Here is a 15,677-nt window from a genome sequence, read left to right as displayed (position 1 = left end):
TCAGCTTTCTTTGTCATGAGTTCGCCAGCCAGCTGAATGAGATGATTTGTATGGAAATGATAAATCTAAAAATGGATTAAAGCCCAGTTAACCTGATTCTTGGCAATTTCCTTACAATATGCATGCATAGTGTTGTGACAATTGGGCCTACAAGTTTACCTGACTTGTAAGCTGAACTGTAAAACGTAGGTAGACATACATGAGATGTTAAAATAATCTATCATAACAAATGTTGATGGGAAAAAGTATGAAAGAGAGACAGAATAACTGAATTAGTCTGAATTAAAAAAACATCTTAATACGATTCAAGGACTGTGTTGGAATTATTCTTGTTAAAAACAGGAGATATGGAGCTGGAAATTAATGAGCCAAAATTGGTATGCTGGATATCAGGCCTAATTGGTGGACAAAATAATGAGGAGATAGGCTATTCCACCTATCACTCCCTTTTGGGCTCCTTAAAAGAAAAAAAATTGTGGGGAAAGGATGAAAGAACAAAAGGAAGAGATGAAAAGAACAGATAGAGGCTACTGAAGTTAGCTTCACCACGACGTGGATATTCACCCACGAAAGCTCATACTCCAATACGTCTGTTACTCTATAAGGTGCCACAGGACTCTTTGCTGCTTTTACAGATCCAGACTAACATGGCTACCCCTCTGATACTTCACCACTGTGGCTGCAACCCCTATTGCTTCCTGGAACCCCCAGGGTCTTCATCATCCTGATCCTGAATGGTGTTCCTGACCAGACCAGTCCAGAAAGAGAGGCACCTGGATGACATCACCACTTCTACCAGCTCCAGCTGAATCCCAAACACCATCTGGGATGACAGTTTGTTATTACCATCTTTCATACTATCTTAGAGACTGACAAATAAGGGGGCTTTTCCTTCTAAGATTGGACTTTAACAACAAACAGCAACAATGACATCTCCAGCCCATCTCAACTAACTTCTTCTCAAAGTAGTGATTACTATCTTTGATACCATATATCAAACTGTCAAACAAGGGAGGGTTTACTTCTAGAACTCTCTCCAGCTGAAGGGAAAAGGCACAAGGAATGTTGCTAAAATGAAACCCTTCCTTAAAACATATGAAATGTAAAGTATTAACTGTTTCTCCTTCTTTTCTTTATCTTTAATAAAAAGTTAAAAGGATTGTTAATGGTGTGTTTGCCATGGGGCTAAGGAAGGCTGAGGTCTCTGTATGCCAAGCCTTGGACTTTGTTTAACACGGGTGTTGGACCGTGATTGGGTTGTGTTAACACCTTTAGCCCATATATTCCATTTAAATTAATACAACAATACCTAGTCATGCATGGAGGGTGAAAATCACCCCCTGATGACTTGTGAATGTGCCCAAACACCACTTAAGCACATACTATTGAGGAATTAAATGGAAGGGCCTTGGATGGGCCCTTGGGAGAAGCTGGATTTCATCCAAATTGCTTATTTGTATTGAATACCCCCATACATACACAGATACTAGGCTTTCAGTGTGCACTTTACATAAACAATGAGGGGGAAAATCTTCTTGAATATCTTCCTGATCTTTAATGCTGCCATTAATGTTTTGATTAGAGATGGATTAGAGGAAAAATAACTGCCCCAAATCTTCACATCAAATTCAAACCAAACCTCAAATCAACCTTTTTCAGTGTTTGAAAACTGTTGTTAACCGTCTCTTACACTTTGCTTTTTATTGTCATATCTCTGCATTTTGTGATTCTAGCTGGAATTTGAAACAGAAATGCTTCAGAATTATTCTTGTGAGATATCCAGCTGAATGTTTTATACTTTAAAGGCTTGGATAGTTCAGGTAAGGTTCAGATAAGCAATTAAGCATCCAAACACTTGGTTGCTTCTCTTTATGGGACGCATGAGGTTACACTCAAAGCAGTGCTGTAGTAAGGGCACATTTATTATATGTCTACGCTACTATGTAATGGGGTTTACAAACCCCATAGTGAGCACAGACAGAAGGGAGAGGAGAGTCTGCCCTGCTTACAGGCAATCAGACTGATCTGCAGCTGCCAACACTGCTGGTGTGGAGACATGCACCCTCAACTGTGACCAATAAAGAAAACAAGCCCAGCTATAATGGGAGAGGGTGGGGGATAGTGTGTGACTATAAAGGGAAAGAGAGTTAGAAAAGCCTGGGGTAGCAGAGGGGCAACAGACAGGCTGCTTCTGAGAAACTGAGGAGGAGACAAAAGACTACAAGCTCTGAAGCTTAAGGGCTGATAGGATCAATTTAAGTTAAGATGTGTTAGACTGGTCTAATTTTAGATGAATTGAAGGGTCCAATTAGGAAAAATCTGGGACCTCTAGAAAGACTATACCAAGAGCAGCTGACATACCACTACTAACTTTTGTGTGTTATTCTTGCACCCCAGACTAAAGCTTTGTGCTCACATCCTTTAATGTTGCTTCTGCCTTCTAGACTTCTTTGATGCAATAATGTTTTTTTATAGCAACCTTCATGCAAAGTCTCAGAGGGAATAATTTATCATCTGCCATTCATACAGTGGAGCCTGCAATAAAAAAAGGGGGTCATTTGGTGTCATGAAGCATCTTTCTTGAATGCAAAACATCCTCATTTTTGTGGGCAAGGAAAGGAAGAGTTCATTGGTTCATGGGGGTCCATAATTACATTCCTCTCTTGTAGCAGTACCTTCTTCCTCAATGTAGCTCAGATCTTTAATAGCTTATTCAGATTGTTCTAGAGTTTTGTGAATACTGTAAAAGAATCAGTGAATATTGGTTCAAAGCTGCAAGTATATATGCTTAGAATTGTTTCACCTTGTCTTCATTTTCTATTAGTATTCTAGTACACAGGCAGGCGGGTTTGCGATGACAATGGATTGTAAGCAAATAGTGGACCATATTCATAACAACTGAATTTTTAATTCATAGACTCAAATATTCACATTGGAAACACATCCAAGTAGGACAATTAAACAATGCCATGTAACTTATGTGTTCAGTCAAAACTAGCAACACAGCTTGAATTTTGAACATTCATAATAACCTGCTCTAGAACAATAATATTAAGAGTTAAGGTTTTGTCTAAATGGGAAAATATTTCTGACATAACTAGTATAATTATACTGCTATAGTTATATTAGTAAATTTATCCATATAGACAGCCCTAGTTCTCATTTAAAGTCAAAGGGATTTAGGCTCTTAAGCATCTATGTAACTTTTGAAAATAGAAAGTAAGTGACTAAGTCATTTAGATCTTTTTGAAAACTTTAACTATGGACTATGACTCCTATATCCTACTTGGTGTTTGCTGTAAATTTGATGACTACTGTTTCCAGTAGACAGCTAATTAACTGTTGGTCTCTAGCAAACAAGAAAAACATCACCCATGTGAATAGATTTTTCTTTTAGCCTTCTCCCAAAATTACTAATTAAATACATCAAGCCCTGGAGCAGCCTTAGGGGTATAGCACAGTTGAAAACCATTGGCAGCTAGTTACAACTGCTTCAAGAAGAGGCTTATCAACACTTAAGAAAAAAAATAATCCTTAAACTGAAGAGGAACATAGGTATAATAGCCATGCTGATTCATGCAGTGTTTATTTTTCTATTTTTTTAATTGTATTAGTGACATTTTGTATCCTTTTCCAAGAATCAAAGGTAGCTATGTATGAGAACCATTCCACATATCAAGCATATTTATTGTTAGTTCTGTAAAGGGATAATACTGTTTTGTTTTTTCAAAGATTCAATTTGATCCAGACTGTTTTGGCTTGTAATCCACTTTGTCTATAAAAGGGGATATTGGAATGTGTACAAGTGTGAGTTTATAGCTTAATTCTGAGTTTGATTCCTCAGCCTGGTTTGTTGTGGCTTTATAGCTTCACTTCGATAGGATAGTTTTACATGGGTAAACTGGGTCCATTTGAATTCTCTCTGAAACTTCAATCTTTTCATTATGGAGCATCAACTGTCTCCAATGTTCAGCTAGGCAATTAAGTGCTGCAATAAATATTCAAAATGGGTCCTTATCCCTTCTTTCTCATGCTGGTTAAATAGAGCATCCTGGAATATTACTTATGCTTTTTCATAAAATTCTGTAAATAATGTAAATTATGACTACATTATATTTTTTCTCTTCATCTCTTAAGGCAGATGAGCAAAATATTACAGAGGTGATGTGCTTAATAGAACTAGTTAGGATTTTAGCCTATTTCCCTTCTCCCTCTGTTGGACTTGAAGCATCCATGCCTTTCAAAGTACATAATTCCCTTGGAACATTCCTTTTGCTTTATACATTTAAAGGGGGGGATAGCTTGGTGGTTTGAGCATTGGCCTGCTAAACCCAGAGCTGCAAGCTCAATCCTTGAGGGGGCCATTTAGAGATCTGGGACAAAAGTTGGGGATTGGTCCTGCTTTGAGCAGAAAGTTGGACTAGATTACTTCCTGAGGTCTCTTCCAACCCTGATATTCTATGTTTTGGGTAGGGAGCATTTAAATTATACAATTATTTTAAATTTGTGTGCAGCTCCTTTGTCAACTCTACCTTCTAATAGTTTCCTTCTCTGACCTCTGTGGGACACTATGTTGGGGCAGGTCAGCTGAACACAACACTTCTACTCTAAGCAAGAGTGAAGCTAGGACTTACTGATGGACACACATGTCTCTGTGCCAGATGGTTTTCTCCACCACTGGCAAAATTCTCTACTTTATAAGCAATGTGTTACATATGTTGTGGAAAAATTGACCACACCGTTGATTTTAGGTCAGACACTGCCTTGAGGCACCTTTATTAAAATACAAATATGCATATAGGGAAACTCAGCGTGGCCCCATGCAAGGGGTTAACTGCCTTGTCTTCAACAAATTTTCACCAAGCTTATAAAGGCTAAAACCGCAAATTAACACTTACTTAGATTTCCTTATTTGGGATTATCAGTGGCAAATTAAGCAAGCTAGCTCAGTACTTTTCCATATTTGGTTTTTCCTGTTATTGTTCTTTGACAGTTTTCGTTGGTAGTCTGCCTGCCTTAAGACCCCTCCTTTGCGGTTGCATTGGGTAAGGCTCTTGTCGCATTCTAGCTGAGCTTCCCTCAGTTCCCCTTTCTCTGGTTTCTTCACCACCACCACCACCCCTCGTGCCCCTTATACAGACAAACAAGTTTTGCAGAAGTTAACCTTTGTCCTATATAGCAATTGGGTTTTTGCTAACAGGCCTGGGCCTGAAAGGCAGGGGTTAGGATGCAGTCTGCTTCTGACCCTATGGGTGGGGATCTGGCAAATTCCCCATCACACCACAAATCCCAATCGTCACCAGCAAGCCAATCAGAGCCCCCCACCATCCAGGGGCCCCCCTGTCACCGTCCCAGATGCTCCCTGGTTTCGCCATACACTTAATGCTACTATTTCCAATAATGTTGTACAATAAGCCCTTTCCTAACTATTTGTGTGCCCACCTACGTGCGGTTACATTGTACATCTTTGTTCTGCTTATGATTTTTCCATTGCTATTGTGCTGCTATACTAAGGCCATATTGCACAACCATCAGTTGATTTTGGTTCCCCTTTCTCCTGTTGGCCTTTGATTATGCCACACAAACTATTACAAATTTTCCTATGCCTTAATGTCAAGTTGACCTATAATGGCCTACTGTTACTTATGCTCAGCTAACTCAGCTTGGGGCAAGCGGGACCCCTTAAAATCCCTATCACATAGTTTACTGAATCCCTAGAGTTAGACTAAACTATCATTTTCAGGAGGTCATGGTTGGGAAACAGCTACAGGCCAATACCACTTAAAACAAAACTCTTCCTTTTAGACTGGTGAGCTAAAGAGAGAGAAAAGGAAACATCAAAAAAATGACCTTGGCAAATAAAAATCCATGCATATAGAAATAATTATTTGATTTCTATATGTAGTTTTTAGAAGCTACTTATAGATATATAGCTGGGGTAATGGAATCACAATTTCTGTGGGTATCTCTGTTGAATTGTACATTAGGCAAACCAGTGTTTGCTTATTCTTTAAGTGCATAGTATATAAAATATCTGAATGAATATGTATAGTAGGCAATATCCAGTAAAAGAACAATGGCTTTATTCTCAAAGCATTCAGAAATGGTTTAAACTCATAAATCAGCTTGTCTTGACATCAGTTCTAATAGTGTTCCAGAGGCCTCTCCTGCAATACAATCATCTAGACATTTAAAAAAAATATATTAATGGCTAAATCTGGAAGGTTGTTGAATTTCCTTGCTGTGTTATGATGCTGAAACTATGTTCTGACTCAGTGCATGTTATCACATGAGGAGTTTTGTCCCATCAAACAAATCTGGAAATGCTGGTAATCTCTAAGAGATTCCCATTTCCCCCCAATTTAACAGTTAAATTTGTTCCATGTGATCTTAGTAGGAATGTGCAGTGCTGTCCTTGTGAGAGATGAATGAAAACTGTGAGCTAGTATACCTGCAACCATAAGCTTTAAGAATAGAACTGAGTTATTTCACTGCTGAGAATAGGCTGATTACCATTTTAACATAAGCACCCTTAAAGAAGGGACTTTATTATTAAATTGGAAGACCTTAAAGATGTAGTAAGGTAAACATATTAATTGGATTATATTTTCAGGTTTGAAGTTAAGGTATATTTTAAAAAAACTGTATTATCTTCACATTAGGTAGTAGCTGTGGAAACAATTTCCATTTTCTAGGACAAAACCTGAAATGAACCTCTATTTTTCTCATTTTTAATTTTGATGGACCTCTGCTCTCCTGTTTTCTTCCCAGTGTGAGCACAAGTACAAAATGCCAGAAGCAAGAAAATGATTTTGTCGCAAAGCAGCCACAGATTAGCCCTAGTTTGCTTAAATGTAGTCCTAGGATCAGTTGAAAGATTTGGGAACCTTAGTGAGTCTGTCTGTAAATTTTGATTAGAGTGCTAGGTAAATTTCATAGAATCATAGGCTTAGAAGGGGCCACAAGGATCATCCAGTCTAACCTTCTGCCAAGATGCAGGATTTGTTGTATCTAAACCATCCAAGACAGATGGCTATCCAGCCTCCTTTTGAAGATCTCCAATGAAGAAACTTCCACGACCTCCCTAGTCTGTCTGTTCCATGCTCCTACTGTTCTTACAGTTAGGCAGTTTTTCCTGAGATTTAATCTAAATCTGCTATGCTGTAGTTTGAACCCATTGCCTCTTGTCCTGCCCTCTGGGGCAAGAGAGAACAACTTCTCTCCATCTTTTTTACGGCAGCTTTTCAATTATCTGAAGACTGCTATCATGTCCCCCTTAATCTCCTCTTTTCCTTCAACCTTTGCTCATATGGTTGGCATTCCATCCCTTTGATTATCTTTGTCACTTGCCCCTGGATCCTTTCCAGTTTCTCTGCATCCTTTCTATACATTGCTGACCCAAACTGGACACAGTACTCCAGCTGAGGCCTAACCAGCACTGAGTAGAGCAGTACTACCACTTCCCATGACTTGCATGCTATGCATCTGTTAACGCAACAAAATTGTGTTTGCTTTTTTTGCAACAGCATCACCTTGCTGACTCACGTTGAGGTTGTGATCCACCACAACTCCCACATCCTTTTGAGCCGTGTTGCTGTCAGGCCAGTTTCCCCCCATTCTGTATTTGTCCATTTGTTTTTTTCTTCCCTAAGTGTAGCACCTTACATTTGTCTGTTTCACATGATTTGTTGCAAGTATTTTCTTTGGCTTTATTGGAAATCACATTAATTCTATTTTTCTAGCATGATTTTCAGCAAATTTTTCACTAAAAATTTGAGTTGATTATCCAGACTTTTAGGTATTCCTAGGTGTTTGTGTAACTTGTCCCAAACTCCAAATTCATCTCTAACCCTATGTTTGGCATTATAATTAATTTTATAATTAGAAACTATCTCCTAGACTTCCAAAAGCAAAGAAATTAGTTTTAACACATACAGTGTATACGGCAGGATATTCATCTTTTGTCTCTATATCCCCGATCCAATTTCATTTAATGTCTTTGAGAGTTTTCCCACTGATTTTAATGGAAATTGGATCAGACCCACTGTCTGGAATTACTCCCTAATTATAAAATGAATCCGACCACCCAGTCTTCCAAAAGTAAAGAAATTAATTTTAACAACACAAAGATGGAAGGTCAATCTCAGAGGACAGTACCCAAATTAAATTTCTTAGGGCCGTATCCTCAACTGCTCTAAATTGCTGTACGTCCACTGGTTTCTAGCTGAGACTCTGGCCTTTAGATTTTGACATATGCATTATTATTAAAACAATACAATATTCTAGGGAAACGTCAAATTTATTTGAACATCTTGGATTTGAGTTTATCTTGAACATGGTTGTTTTTTTTCCATGCTGTATAAGAGACATTGTGTGTGTGTGTGTGTGTGTGTGTGTGTGTGTGTGTGTGTGTGGCGGGGGGAAGGAGTAGAGAAGGGACCAAGAAAAAATCCAATGGAAAAAACAAACTAACACATGGCAAAGTGCAGACAGAAACAAATGCAGATGGACTGTAAATAGGGAGTGGAAAATGGTGGGCAGGAGATAGCTAATGCATAATGTACATGAAGCTAAGCACATGTATATGTATTTTGCTAAATAGGGATTCTTAAAGTAAAGGATGTATTTATAAATAAATTAATAATAATAATAATAATATATGGAGATATACCTATCTCGTAGAGCTGGAAGGGACCCTGAAGGGTCGTCGAGCCCAGCCCCCTGCCTTCACTAGCAGGACCAAGTCCTGATTTTGCTTCAAGTACTGATAATTGCGTTACTAAATCAGGGCCATTTTATTGTGCTTTTTATTTGTCTGGTGAAAATCATCTGTGATTACACTATATTTTGAGGATTTAAAAATACCTTTTGTTTTGATCTCCCAAATTTACACCAGCACTAGTATGCATGGATATATAAACTTAGGAGAAATCTCAGCTGAATAATTGTCTCAGGATTTCAGTGGCTGTACACGTGTATTTTACACAGTGGAGCAAGTGATTCCAGTATATTTGTTTGCTCTAGACTTGTTTCATTCTGTCCAAACTAAAATCTTGACCTCTCTCTGACATCTCCTTGTGGATGTCTAGACATAAACTCAAGGTCAACATGGCTAAAACAGAGCTGTTAATCTTCCCACCCTAAGCCCTCTCTATTACCTCTTTTCTCTATCACCGTGGACAACACAACCATCCTGCCTGTCACTCAGGCCTATAACCAAGGCATCATCTTTGACTTGAACCTCTCTCTACATCTTTGAATCCAGGCTATATTTAAATCTTGTGGATTCTTTCCTTATAAAATCTCTAAGATCTGTCCTTTCCTATCCATCCACACAGCTAAAACTCTCACCCAGACTTTTATTATCTCATGTCTCAATTACTGCAACATCTTTTTCTTTGGCCTTGACACTGTCACGCTCATGTCCATTCAGAATGCTGCTGTAAAGATAATTTTTCTTGACCACCACTCTGAACATATCACCCTCTCATTGCATCCTTTCACTGGCTCCCTCTTCCCTTTCGTATCAAACATAACCTTGTTTTCACTTTAAAGGCCCTTCAAAACCTATCCCCGTCCTATCTATCATTCAGGATTAAAAGGTCAGCTCCTGCATCCAATGGGTCCATGATGCCAGCCTCCATCATCCACTTGTTAAACTTTCAAACAAGCACCTTTGTGCTTTCTCATTCTGTTCCTCATGTCTTGGAGAAGTTCCCTGTAAACATCCACAAAACTAACTCATTTTCCTCCCTCAAATTTCTCCTTCAAATTCTCCTTTGCTGTGAGGCCTACAAAAAATTGGCAGTGGTTAGGCTGTTGGTATGCTGAGAACACAATGTGTCATGCTGACCAGTATTGTCTCTTTGTTTCCTTTTACTCCCCATCTGCCCCTATCCACTTGTTGTCTCATGTCTTATACACAGATTGTAAGTTCTTTTAGGGGAGGGACTGTGGTTTTGTTCCATGGTCCATGACCGGAGCTCCTCGGTAGCACTATAATACAAATAATAAATAATAATCATTTCAGGTTTAATAACTGGAGGATTGTGGAATATGATCTCTGAAGGGATATATGGAAGGAGGCTGGGCTTTGATAGACTTTAAACTGATTCCTTTTGGCTCTGATGTCTTGCTGCCATGCAGGAGCAGTAATGGATACTTTTATACTGCTAAATTTGGAAGATTTCTAGTTCTCTGTGGGCCTCAGTACTCAGTTCTAGCCCTAAAAACCACAAATATTTGAGTTTTAAAACTGTGACATTATGTAACCCACCCCCCCAAAAACCCACCCTTTTAAGTCATTTTCAGAGGTAGTTTGTGTCTCCCTCTAAGCCCCCACAGTTGGTCTTGTGGTAACTAAGACACCTGGCATTAAAGGAGAAATATAGAAATCATCCCAATATTACAAAAAAAAAATCTCTCTAAAACACTCTTAACATAGTGCCTGTAACATACAAAGCACCCACACAATACTTGGTGATGGTCTAGTGTAGCGGAAAAGTTTTATCAGCACTTGTTGTAGATGATCTGCACAGTCAGAGTGTTGCCTCTTGTGAAAAGTGTGCTCAGTCTGGACTCATGGTGATAGAACTGTTATACTGCATCATCATATATTCCCTGTATAATAAAGAAATAACATCATACTGCACTGGTGCCTGTGATGGGATGTCCACCCCACACAAGGCTGGAAGGTGGCCAGGTAGGCCTATGAAATCCACAGGCTACACCTGGAGGAAGAACCAGAGAACAGGGAATTGATTTCAAGCAGGCTCAGATGAGCAGGAACAGGTGGGGCCTATAAAGCCAAGATGCTGGCAATAGACAGACCTGCTGCTGGCAAAGGACAGTCACTCCCTGGGAAGAGGGAGGCGGGTTTAGAGCTAGTACACCCAGAGAAAGGAAGGGAACCAGGAGTTGTAGGAAGCAGTCCAGGAAAGGAGCAGTGAGAGCTGGGAGAGGAAAGCACAGAACTGCTGAGTGTAGGGTCCCTGGACTGGAACTTGGAGGAGAGGAAGGGCCAGGGTTCCCCTCCCAGCCACTGAGGGCATGATATAGACCAGACGTGGGGCAGAGAATGGGAAGACTGCCTCGGTCAGTGTGAGAGTGACAAACAATTGAAGAACTGTACCACAAATTGGGGGAAATGCTGAGCAACTTAACTGCAGGGTTGAGTCATGAAGAGGACACTGAAGTTCCTGAGATGAGAGAGGAGTTATGGATCTGAAAGAGAGAGAGAGAGAGGTGGTGTGCAACCACAGGAGGGGGAATGGACCTTGAGAGCTAATCCCCAGAGTGACCATGAGGAGCTGCCAGACAAACAGTGAGTGGTGCACCCCCTGAGAGTGCCTAACACCAGTGCTTGAAAACTCACTGTAATTAGATGAACTACTGCACTCTATATATAAACATTTTACAGTATACTGTCACACTTTAGTAACTTCTCATGCCTTGTGTTATGTACCTAGGATTTTAGTTAACTGCCAGGTTAGGGCTCACTTTGTTTTTATAATTCATTATTTATTTGAATGCTGACTGAGTACTTGGTACTGTACAAATGTAAGGAGATATGGTCCTTGCTCCAATAAGCTTAAAATCTAATTAAGATTCAGACACTAAAAAGACTGTGGGTGATAGTGCAAGTTTCCCGAGGAAGAGGGGATGCATCTTGGATAACTGAACACCAGAAGATTTTACAGAATCAGGGTTAGAGCATGTGTGTGGGTTTGTGTTAGAGCAGTGGCTCTCAACCAGGAGTCTGGGGACCCCTGAGGGGCTGCAAGCAGATTTCAGGGGGTCTGCCAAGCAGGACCGGTGTTAGACTTGCTGGGGCCCAGGTGGGCCATGGAATTTTTATAACTTTTTTTTTTGGCTGGGGGGGAACTCAGAAAGAAAAAGATTGAGAACCCCTATGTTAGAAGGACTTGAAAAGTGGAAAGCAAACAGCTGATCATCTCTCTAAAGCAGAAACATAGCTTTAGATGGTTTAACTGGATTTAAGAGTGGAAAAAGAACTGAACTGGCTTTTGATTTCACAAATGTTGTATTTTATCTTCCATTTATGAGACTTACCCTACTGACTCTGACCTGGCAGGAATATCCTATTGCAAACAACTTGAAGAACTCTCCAGTCAGACACTTATCTGCTGCCTGTATAACAGGATTGTCATATTCCCTGACTGAATTTACAGCTCAGACAGCTTCAGTCATTTGAAAGGTGGATGAATAAGCACCCACACAAATGTCAACCTGACTCACCAAGCACCACAGTCTTTGAGTTTTCTATACCCTTCTGTCATGTAGTAGAGAATGTAATACACCCCAAAAGACCCATTAGTCTCTCCAGTAGAGGTTGAGCTGCTGCAGCTTTTGAACTGATCAAAGATGTGCATTCTGGTGGACAAGAGTCCCTTCCCTGTATTCAGTCAGAACACACTAGGGGTGGAACTAGAGCCAAGAGGGTGAGAAAGTGGCTCTGTGGTTTGCCCCTATGGGGAACATAGGGTTGTATGGGTGTTCTGATCAAGCTAGAACTAAACCTTATTGATACTGACTGAGTATTATTTGGCTCTGTTACCTGTGTTTGTGTATGACTGTTATTCGATTCCAGACAGATTGCAGTCAAGTTTTTTTTTTTTATTTTATGACCTTCATATGTGAATGTCATTCACGGGCTGTACAGACTGAATGTTAGAGCTCCAGGTGGCTCTAATTGTTGGAGTGCCTACAACATTTGACTCCCAGGTTTGTGCTGTGGCTGTCATGCCTACTGACCTTAACCAATTTCTGTGCACTGTCACCGACACGGGCTCCAGCTCAGACTTATCTAGGACAAGAGGCAGTTTGTTACAATAGAAGTAGATCTGTGTAGCTGGGACAGAAAGAAAAGGTGATGGACTCATTCATAGCAGGACAGAAGATAGATAAAGGCTAAAATGTTCCAAAGATCCTATGTCTGACTGATTTAAAATGAGATTTAGGTTCCTAAGCAACTTTCAAAAAGGGACTTAAACTCCTAAGTCACTCAGTGCCTTTGAAAATTGTTCCCCAAAACTATTTCCCTACCTGCTATTGGGGAGGGAAAGAAAGGAACACAGGTCTTTGTGACGTTCTGTATTCAGGGGCTCCAGAGAGAGGTGTATGCTGCTGAGCAGGAGAAGGCTCATATGAGCCGTCTGCAAACCAAGCTGGCCTTTGACAACTTATGAAAGAGAAATCTCATTTTTCATTCTCAAACACAGTGTCTAGGGTTTTCCTTGTGAAGATACCCTTCAACTGGAAAGGGCTACAGACCTGTGTAATCTGACTGTTCAGTGGAAAGGACCAAGCAGCCGGGCTCAGCTTCTGCCTCAGGAGGGGATTGTGGAGGGGAATAGACAGACTGCACACATGTTTTTAGGCAAAACGAGGCAGTTATATTTTGGTACATCCTAGAGAAACCTCTTGCTAACTTCCTCCAAATCATTGGGCCAAGTTGGAGTTGTGATAATGGTGGACAGGAACCAGATATGTTTAAGGGGAAAGGGGACAAAAGTCAACTATTGTGCTGGCCTGCTAAGGCTGGATCTGTTTGTTAAACTGTTCAGTCCATTCTGAGGATAGGATTGATCCCCCACCATCTGCTCCCTTAGGGCTTGCTACAAGGGAGTTTTCCCTTCTTTGCCTTTAGCTTCTAGGAGCACATGGAGGATGCAACATGTAATCCTTGTACCCCTGACAGCTCCAGCAGCTGCATGAGAAAGAGAAGGATAGAAGGCAAGGATGATCTTGTGGTTAAGGCACTGGACTGGGACTCAGGAGACCTGTCTTCAGTGTCCAGCTGTCTCTCAGACATCTTGTGTAAACTTGGACAAATCACATATGATCTCTGCCTCAGTTTCCCTGTAAGATAGGCATATTACTTCCCAACATATAAGTGATGTTGTGAGGATAAGTACCTGGGACATGCTAAATACTACAGTAATGAGGGCCATATAAGTGCTTAGAGTCCCGATTTCAGCAGCGTCACTGGTCTGTTTCTAGCATTGACAGTCTTTGGTGGAAAGACAACACTCTGACCCTCACCATTAATGAAGAAGAGACACACAAAGTGTGCCATTTGACTCAATTTAAGACACAGGAGATATCAGAGTCCAAAAATAAGGTGAACTGGAGAAGTGCAATTAAAGGCAGAAGAAACTCAAGGCTCTTCTAAATTCCTGAGTAGTATATGAACTTTCTCTGAAACGTTAGGGTAGTCTTCATTCTACATTTCAGTACCTTTTATTCTTCACCACAATGTCCTCACATCTTTCTTATTACTGTATCTAGGGATTATACATTAATAAATGTACAAAGCCATATTCTTCATGCCACAGAAACACGTTTTCATAGTGTTCCTCATCAGTTTGTCTCAGACATAGCACCGTTAACATTATTCTCTTCTCAACACCTAAATTTTCCCAGCCCTCTCTTCCCTGTCACTATGCAGGTTTATTTGTGATGCTCATTTGCAGCTTTTGAGGCTAGAGCTTTGTGATCCTGGGAGCGCCTCAATGCCAACTGGCAGAAGTCCGGTCCTCCCCCGTTTCCCCCTCCCCCATACTGTAGCTCAATTCAGGCCTGACACACTCATTACCCCAACACGCTATTGTCATAATATGTATATCAAAGGTCATGTTAAAGTATCCTATGTACACTGGTGACACTAGCCCCAACAATCATTTTGTGATGTATGTACAGGGTGTATACAAACTGTTATAGATGTGTGCTGGAAATGTTTTTAAAATGTGTTTGGGAGGCAGTGCATATCCCAAGCATACCATAGACAAAGGAATGTGTGGCAGAGGATAATTAAAGTATATGTAAATACATATATGGCAAACAAAGCCATCAAGCTACACAAGCAGAGGCAAAGACCATTTAACAATCACACCAGGGATAGCAGGAAGCCTTCCTTGCTCTTGAAGGAGAGACAAAGAATTTTGGGTAATATAAGGGGGACATAAAGACCTTTTAGGGATCCATCTCTGAGGGGAAATATGATACAACACCCTCTGAGCCTGTGAAAGTTGGGTCCCTTAGTTTGGAGGGCTAGAGAAGTTGGTAAGTTAAGTGAGAAACTGCTTAGGCAAAGATTGCAATTTGCTAAGACTACATTTTAGTTTCTAGAAAGTGTTTTGTTTTGTTTGTTGTTTTGTAACTACACCTGTCTCTTTTCTTTTGCTTGATATCACTTAATCTTTATTAATAAACTGATTCTTGTTTTATTATAAGTGTTAGGTTAGCTGAAGACACAACAGGCAGATGTCTGCTCTGTCTCTTTGGAGGCAGTAAACTAAATTTCTGAGAGTGTCCACTGACAGGGACTGAACAGTGCAGGGAGACGTCTCTGGGAACTTGATAATTGGGGTTCACTGAGTGTTTCCTGTCAGGCAAGTTTTAGACTGGCAAAGTCTTGAAGCATTTGCTAGCAAGGCAGACAGGCTGGTGTGTCAGCAGCAGCAAAGCCCTCACTTTTGTGAAGGCAGAGTGGTAACACAGCAGCTCACAGTTCTGGGTGTCCTGCTGAGCACAACATCACATGCTTACTTTTGTCCCTAGCTGTGAGTGTTTTACACAAGTGACTCATCTCGTTCCCCATTTTACAGCTGTGAGAACTGAGGCACAGAGAGGTCTGTGACTTGCTCAGAATTACA

General features: G+C 40.4%; 1 long non-coding RNA gene across 1 annotated transcript in view; it reads left to right on the top strand.

The window, feature by feature from the left end:
- Nucleotides 1-11,249: 11,249 nt before the first annotated feature.
- The window catches only part of LOC120400331, a 48,752-nt gene continuing 44,324 nt past the window's right edge, over nt 11,250-15,677 (top strand). The window contains exon 1 of the long non-coding RNA XR_005595739.1: nt 11,250-11,323. This is a non-coding gene — a long non-coding RNA (uncharacterized LOC120400331). The remainder of the gene's footprint in view (nt 11,324-15,677) is intronic.

Source organism: Mauremys reevesii, linkage group 3 (assembly GCF_016161935.1).
Source record: "Mauremys reevesii isolate NIE-2019 linkage group 3, ASM1616193v1, whole genome shotgun sequence".
In the NCBI taxonomy this organism is placed as follows: domain Eukaryota; kingdom Metazoa; phylum Chordata; order Testudines; family Geoemydidae; genus Mauremys; species Mauremys reevesii.
The sequence above is the reverse complement of the archived record's forward strand: the minus strand, read 5'-3'. Positions and strand labels throughout refer to the sequence as shown.